This window comes from Arachis ipaensis, chromosome B04 (genome assembly GCF_000816755.2).
Source record: "Arachis ipaensis cultivar K30076 chromosome B04, Araip1.1, whole genome shotgun sequence".
NCBI classification, from domain to species: domain Eukaryota; kingdom Viridiplantae; phylum Streptophyta; class Magnoliopsida; order Fabales; family Fabaceae; genus Arachis; species Arachis ipaensis.
The window spans coordinates 121,647,166-121,653,448 of record NC_029788.2 but is presented as its reverse complement, the minus strand read 5'-3'; the positions used below and the strand labels follow the sequence as shown (position 1 = coordinate 121,653,448).

The 6,283-nt window shown below is 27.0% G+C and overlaps 1 pseudogene; it reads right to left on the bottom strand.

Moving 5' to 3' along the window:
- LOC107637128 lies at window positions 1,664-4,041 on the bottom strand (annotated as a pseudogene).

Here is a 6,283-nt window from a genome sequence, read left to right as displayed (position 1 = left end):
ATCATAATTATCCTTTTTCTAAATAAATTTATAAATAAATAAATTTATAAATAAATTATACTTTTTCTAAAATAATAAACTTACCAACTAAATAGGTGTAATCGTACCCAAGAGCATTGGGAGTGTCAAAACTGACAAAATTAAATCCATATCATGGGATACCTGATAATTCTGGAAGTCTTTGCACATCTGTATGTTAGCTTAAATTAATCACATACTCATGATGTGTAGTCTTAAAGTTACCTTCATTAAGTCTAACACCAAAATATCTTATTTGGTAAGATATTCCTTCTCTTAGCAAATTCATGAATAAAGACACAAAAGCCCTCTTAACTGAAGCGTGTATTTTTTCTCCCTAGAATTAATAAACAAAAATCAAAGAACAATTAAATGGGGATAAACAAACAAATTTAAAATATAAATAATATAAATTTAAAATAATATAAAAAATATTAGTAGAAAATTAACGTTTTCATCAAGTCAGACCATCTCAATTGAGTATGGCAATGGAGAATTTTCGTAACTTGGTAGTGTCCATAATCGTATCACTCGTACACATACACACAAATTGTCAATGATAGGATTGATTTCTGCAATTTTGTGAATAGTAACCATTGGAATAAGTAGAAAAATTTTAGATTTTGGATATATATAGAGAAAGGGATTGATGTACTTTGAATTATGGTGCTATACATATCTTATAACTTATACTTTTATAGTTGACTCATAGCTAAAATTTTTTAAATTTAATTGACTTTAATTTAAATTTGAATTGAGACTAATAGATAAAGTAAATAAATATATTAATAATTTTTAAAATTCTAAATTAAGGTAAATATATGTAAAAGGACGTATATAACTGTAATTTAAAAAAAACAACAAAATTTTAAAAAATAGAGTTAAAAAGAATTAACAATTTTTTAAAAAACAGTGTTAAAAATTAAAAAATAACAACCTAAGTAAAATAATTTAAAATTTAAAAAATAACAACCTAAGAAAACAATCTAAACAAATAATTTAAAATTTGAAAATAACAAACCAAACAAATAATAATTTATAATTTATAAATATAATTCTAAAAATTTCTAGTGATGACACATAAACAAATAAACTCCCAGACTCAACGTATGAGCGCCATGTCAGCATATGAGCTCCCCATTTGTATTACTACTAGTATTAAACCCGTGCGATGTACAGGTTTATATTTAAATTTGACATGTTAAATTGAAAATAATATTTTATAATTATAAATTTTTTGAGTTTAGTATAGCACGATCATCGCCATTATATAATAAACGTACTGAATATGCTGTTTTATCTTTATTAAAAGTAAAAAAGTAAATAGAAGAGTTTAAAGTCTATAATATGCTTGAACCATAAGGAGGGAGACATGAAAAAAATAAGAACATATATAACTGTAATAATAGCATGTTAATTTTACACTAAATTTTATATCAAAGGCTAATAAAAATTTATCGACAACCTAGTATCTTACTAACTTCATTAGAAAAGCAATTGGCATATGATGTTATGCTCCTTGTTACATATTTCATCTCAAATATGAAAACAGAGTTATAGATAAATTTGTTATATTTATAGTAAATATTTATACAAAAGTGTAAATCATAACATGCTATTAAAATGAAAATAATATTATTCTTACCTAAATATTATTAAAAACTTATTTGAATACGACATTTGTTATTGATGACTTTAGATTGCCGTCTTCGTCTAGAATTAAAACCCTGAGACCATTGCGACTCTTAACTCTTGACAAAGCAACATAAAGTTGCCCATGGGTGAACACTGATTTTGGCAAGTAAAGTCTTACATATGATAATGATTGACCGACCCTGATTCTTGTTAATGGTCATTGCAAAGCATACTGTTAATGGAGGTTGTCTCCGTTGAAACTTAAATGGCAACCCTGAATTTGAAGGGATCAAGTTCATTCTTGGAATGTACACTTTATCTTCAATATTTCTACCGGTCACTACCGTCACTCCAATTATGTTGCTGCCAAGTTTATTAACTATTAATCTTGTCCCGTTGCATAAATCTGAAGTCTGGTCTATGTTTCGTAGTAGCATTACAGCGACTCCTAGCTTTAAAGTCAACTTGTGATTGGTTAGTCCCGAACATTTGATGTCATTTAGGAAATCTGGTGTGAACCACTCTTATTGTACATCTTCATTCTCATCAGCTTGACATGTTGTGTCAGAACTCAAATACTCCTTTTCCATCTCTGGAAAGATTGTCAAGACAAAATCGTTTACCTTCTCGACACTCTCAAGCGTGGGTGCAGGAATTGCCCTACTCTAAAAATACCTTTAATCTGACATGTTTTGCAACAAATTTGGATATACAAAGTCTACCAAATGAAAGAGAGGGTCATCAGTAGTTGTAATCAACAGACATCTGGAATTTTAATTTCTGATTTATCACCAACAACAGAACCAATATTTCCATTTCCAACATCAAGTATCCAATTAGCAAATCTTTTCATTTCAGCTCCATCTTGATCTAAAGAAGACATTAGAAGCCTCATGTTCATATACAGTTTCAGAACCTTACAAAACGACCACAAATGGGATGAGTTAATAGCTGATGACAATATATCGTGTCTACTCCCTTTCGAAATCACCGGAAAATCTGTCTGAAATCACCTCCTAGAACAATAACCTTACCACCAAATGGTTGATGTGTCTTATGTTGATTGGTAACTAACATAAGATTCCTGAGCGTCCGATCAAGTGCTTCAAAGCACATTTTATTGAGCATTGGAGCTTCATCCCAAATTATTAAGCTACTTTGGATGAGTAGCTCAGCCTTCAAACTGTCATGCTTGATATTGCAAGTAGATTCATCAGTAATTGTAATGGGTATTGAAAATCTAGAATGAACCGTTCTGCCACCAGGTAGGAGTAAAGACACAATTCCACTGGATGCGACATTTAAAACAATCTTTTCTCTAAACCGAATAGCAGAAGAAAGTCCATTCCAAATAAATGTCTTACCACACCCACCATGCCCATAAAGGAAGTAAAAACTACCAGAGTCTGTAATAACAGTATTGAGTATCTCATTGAATACTAACCTTTGCTCATGAGTCATCTTTTGTTCCGTATATAAGTTTGTATGAGTCAACTCATTTGTGCATATGCTAACTTCTCCTCTATTAACTTATTCTAAAAAAGGCGAACATCAGACATCTCAGGATATGGCATTGATTGATAGTCTCTTAAAGATTTCGCATTGCTGTTGAGTATCTTCTCAATCTCAATAAGGCTGAAGTTTTTCAATTCGTCATCAGTCATGTTTAGTCCTAGCAAAAGCACACGGTAGTTTTATGAAATATTTAATAAGTAATTCTAGAATAAAGCTATTAATATTATTAATAAAATAAAAATAATAAGAGAATACAATCTTGATATAAAAAAAAGACAGTAAAATATCTTGATTTTTCAAAGCTTTTCTCCTCTCATATAGTATTCCATCAGCTAATAATGTCTAAGTTGCATTCCAAACACGCTCTGGGTTACTAATGCTATTAGATATCAATAGCATCGTAAATAATTTTTTCAATTCATGACCAGATGCAAGTTCAGCTACCTCATTAGTAGCTATAATGAATTCCCTATTATCGCACAATAGTCCCATGGAATAACAAGCATCTTGGAAGCTAGAATATGTAATTTCATTAACTGTCCTAATAGACTCATATGTTGTGCAACCTCTCTGAACAGCTAACAAAATTCTCATATAATAAATATCACCTATACCCGATGGAACATAGTTTAACCTCCCGATAGAATACCCTCTTTTGCGTGGATGTCATTCCCTTGCTTCTCTATCATAAACAAATTAATTTGAAAACTCAGCATATGTCAAAATTTGACCTGATTCAAATTTTTTATTAGCCTCCATCCATGCTAAGAACATCGTACATTTTTCTTCCTCTTCTTCCACGATTTTCTCAAGATCATCATCGTCTTTAAAGATGATATTTTGCTCTCCAGGCAAATGAAAGGTTAATCTCATCACTGAAAGCTAATCTAATTCGATTTGTTTCCAATGAATCTATAATAATTATATAGCATATACCAAAGATTATTTTTAATAGACCAATTGAAAAATTAAATATTTGGTCTTTAAGTAATAAAAGCATATTAACATACGCTAGCTTTGTAACTGGTCGATATTGTTTGATATTTGTTGAAACTATTGTTGACTTGTCTCATGACATGGGCTATCATATGCTCCACGTGTGATACATGAATTACTAATACTATTAATATTGGCACATTGTTCTTTTTTACCTACAGAGTGTGGATTAGTAATTGGAGACCTTGGTCGATATGGTGTTGGGTTATTACCTAATAAGATAATTCGTGACATTAGTTTTGAACAAATTTTCTGTTAAAGTTTATAATTGAATAAATGGTAGAAAAATCAAAATACATAAAGTGAATGCATATTCACATAAATAAGTTTCAAAAAAATTCATCCAAAAATCAACCTATATTGATGCTGCTATTTGTAATGTCTGACAATACCGATTCAAAATGCACACCATTGTAACTATCACTCGGATTTCCTATAATTTTTTTATAAATAAATTTAGTAAAATATTACGAAGACAGTATAAACTAATAATTTATTACTTGTCAATAGCTAAATAATGTATAGAAAATATTGTATTTTATGGGGTTTTATTTGGCCAAAATACCCATGACCCACCATGCACATTTGCTCCTTCTTCTCTGTTTCTATTCCATCAAAAATTCTAAATCAATCGTTATGTTTTGTTATATATTTATATTCATGTAGTTCTCATTTTCTCTCTATTTTTTTTCCAACCATTTCACCAACTATCCTGTTTGAATTCAACCTCCTCACTCCTCTGCATCTCTACTCAATAAATAAATAACTAAATGGTCAATTTAGCTTCAATGGCGGCTTTAATTTTCTTTTCATTCTCATTTATTTAGTTACGTAAATATATTTTACAAAAAATAATATATATTTTTTCACAAAAATTTCTTTTTTTAAATAAATATAAGTTTAATCTCACAGTCAATAAATTTAACTAATAGTTAAAATCTTTTTTTATTTCTTTAACTAAAGAAATTAAAAATGAATAGTTTATAATTAAAAAGAGAGAAAAAGATGAAAGTACTTTTATTATTGTACAGAGATAATCTAAAAAATAACAATGTAAATGGAGTAAAGAGAAAATTTATAAATGTGACAAATAAAAAAAATTAAATTTAAAAATTGAAACGGTTAAGAAGTCACTTAATTAGAAATTAGTATTAGAATTTTCAATTTCAAATTTTTAAATAGAGTTTACTAATTAGTTAGTGCAAATTTTAAATTTTTAAATAAAATTTTCTAATTAAGCGTTCGTTGTTCATCAGGAGTATAGGAATTTGTTAATTTAAAAATGATTTTATTAGTTTCGTCATAAATAGTGTCAATCCTATTATTTGTCGATAATAAAATTAAATACAATCTAAAAATTAATAACCTTATAAATTACGTAAATTTAGAAAAAAATATTTAAAAAGAGAAAAAATGAAAGTACTTCTATTGTGCAGAAATAATCTAAAAGATAACAATGTAAATTGAGTAAAGAGAAAATTTATAAATGTGGCAAGTAAAAAAATTTAAATTTAAAAATCGAAACGGTTAAGAAATCATTTAATTAGGAATTAATATTAGAATTTCAAATTTTAAAATTTTAAATAGAATTTTCTAATTAGTTAGTACAAATTTTAATTTTTAAATAAAATTTCTTAAATTAATTCAATTTTATCGGAACAACATTAGAAATAGAATTAAATATAGAAAAATGTTAAATTAAAATTTTTTTAAATAGTATAAATAACCTCACATTTTAATAAGACTGGTAATTCTATTTACTTTAATATAATCTTTTGTAATTAGCATAGTAGCTTATAAATTATATAAAATTTTAAAAAATATTCTCAAACCCAATTGCTTACTTAAAAATTCAAAAAAAAAGTTTATTTGAATTTAAATTTAAAATTTTAAACATAATACTTTAATTAAAAATTATAATTAGATTTTTTTAAAAAATAAATACACATTAAAAATCAATAACTAACTTAATTATATCAATAATAATTCATATGAGAAATTTATAACTTTATGACATTAAATACTAAATTAGAAATTAATAGAATATCAACAGTGTGAATCGAATTAAAAATAAAATCATAAGTAATAACCAAATAACTTCAATTTATATTTAAAAAAA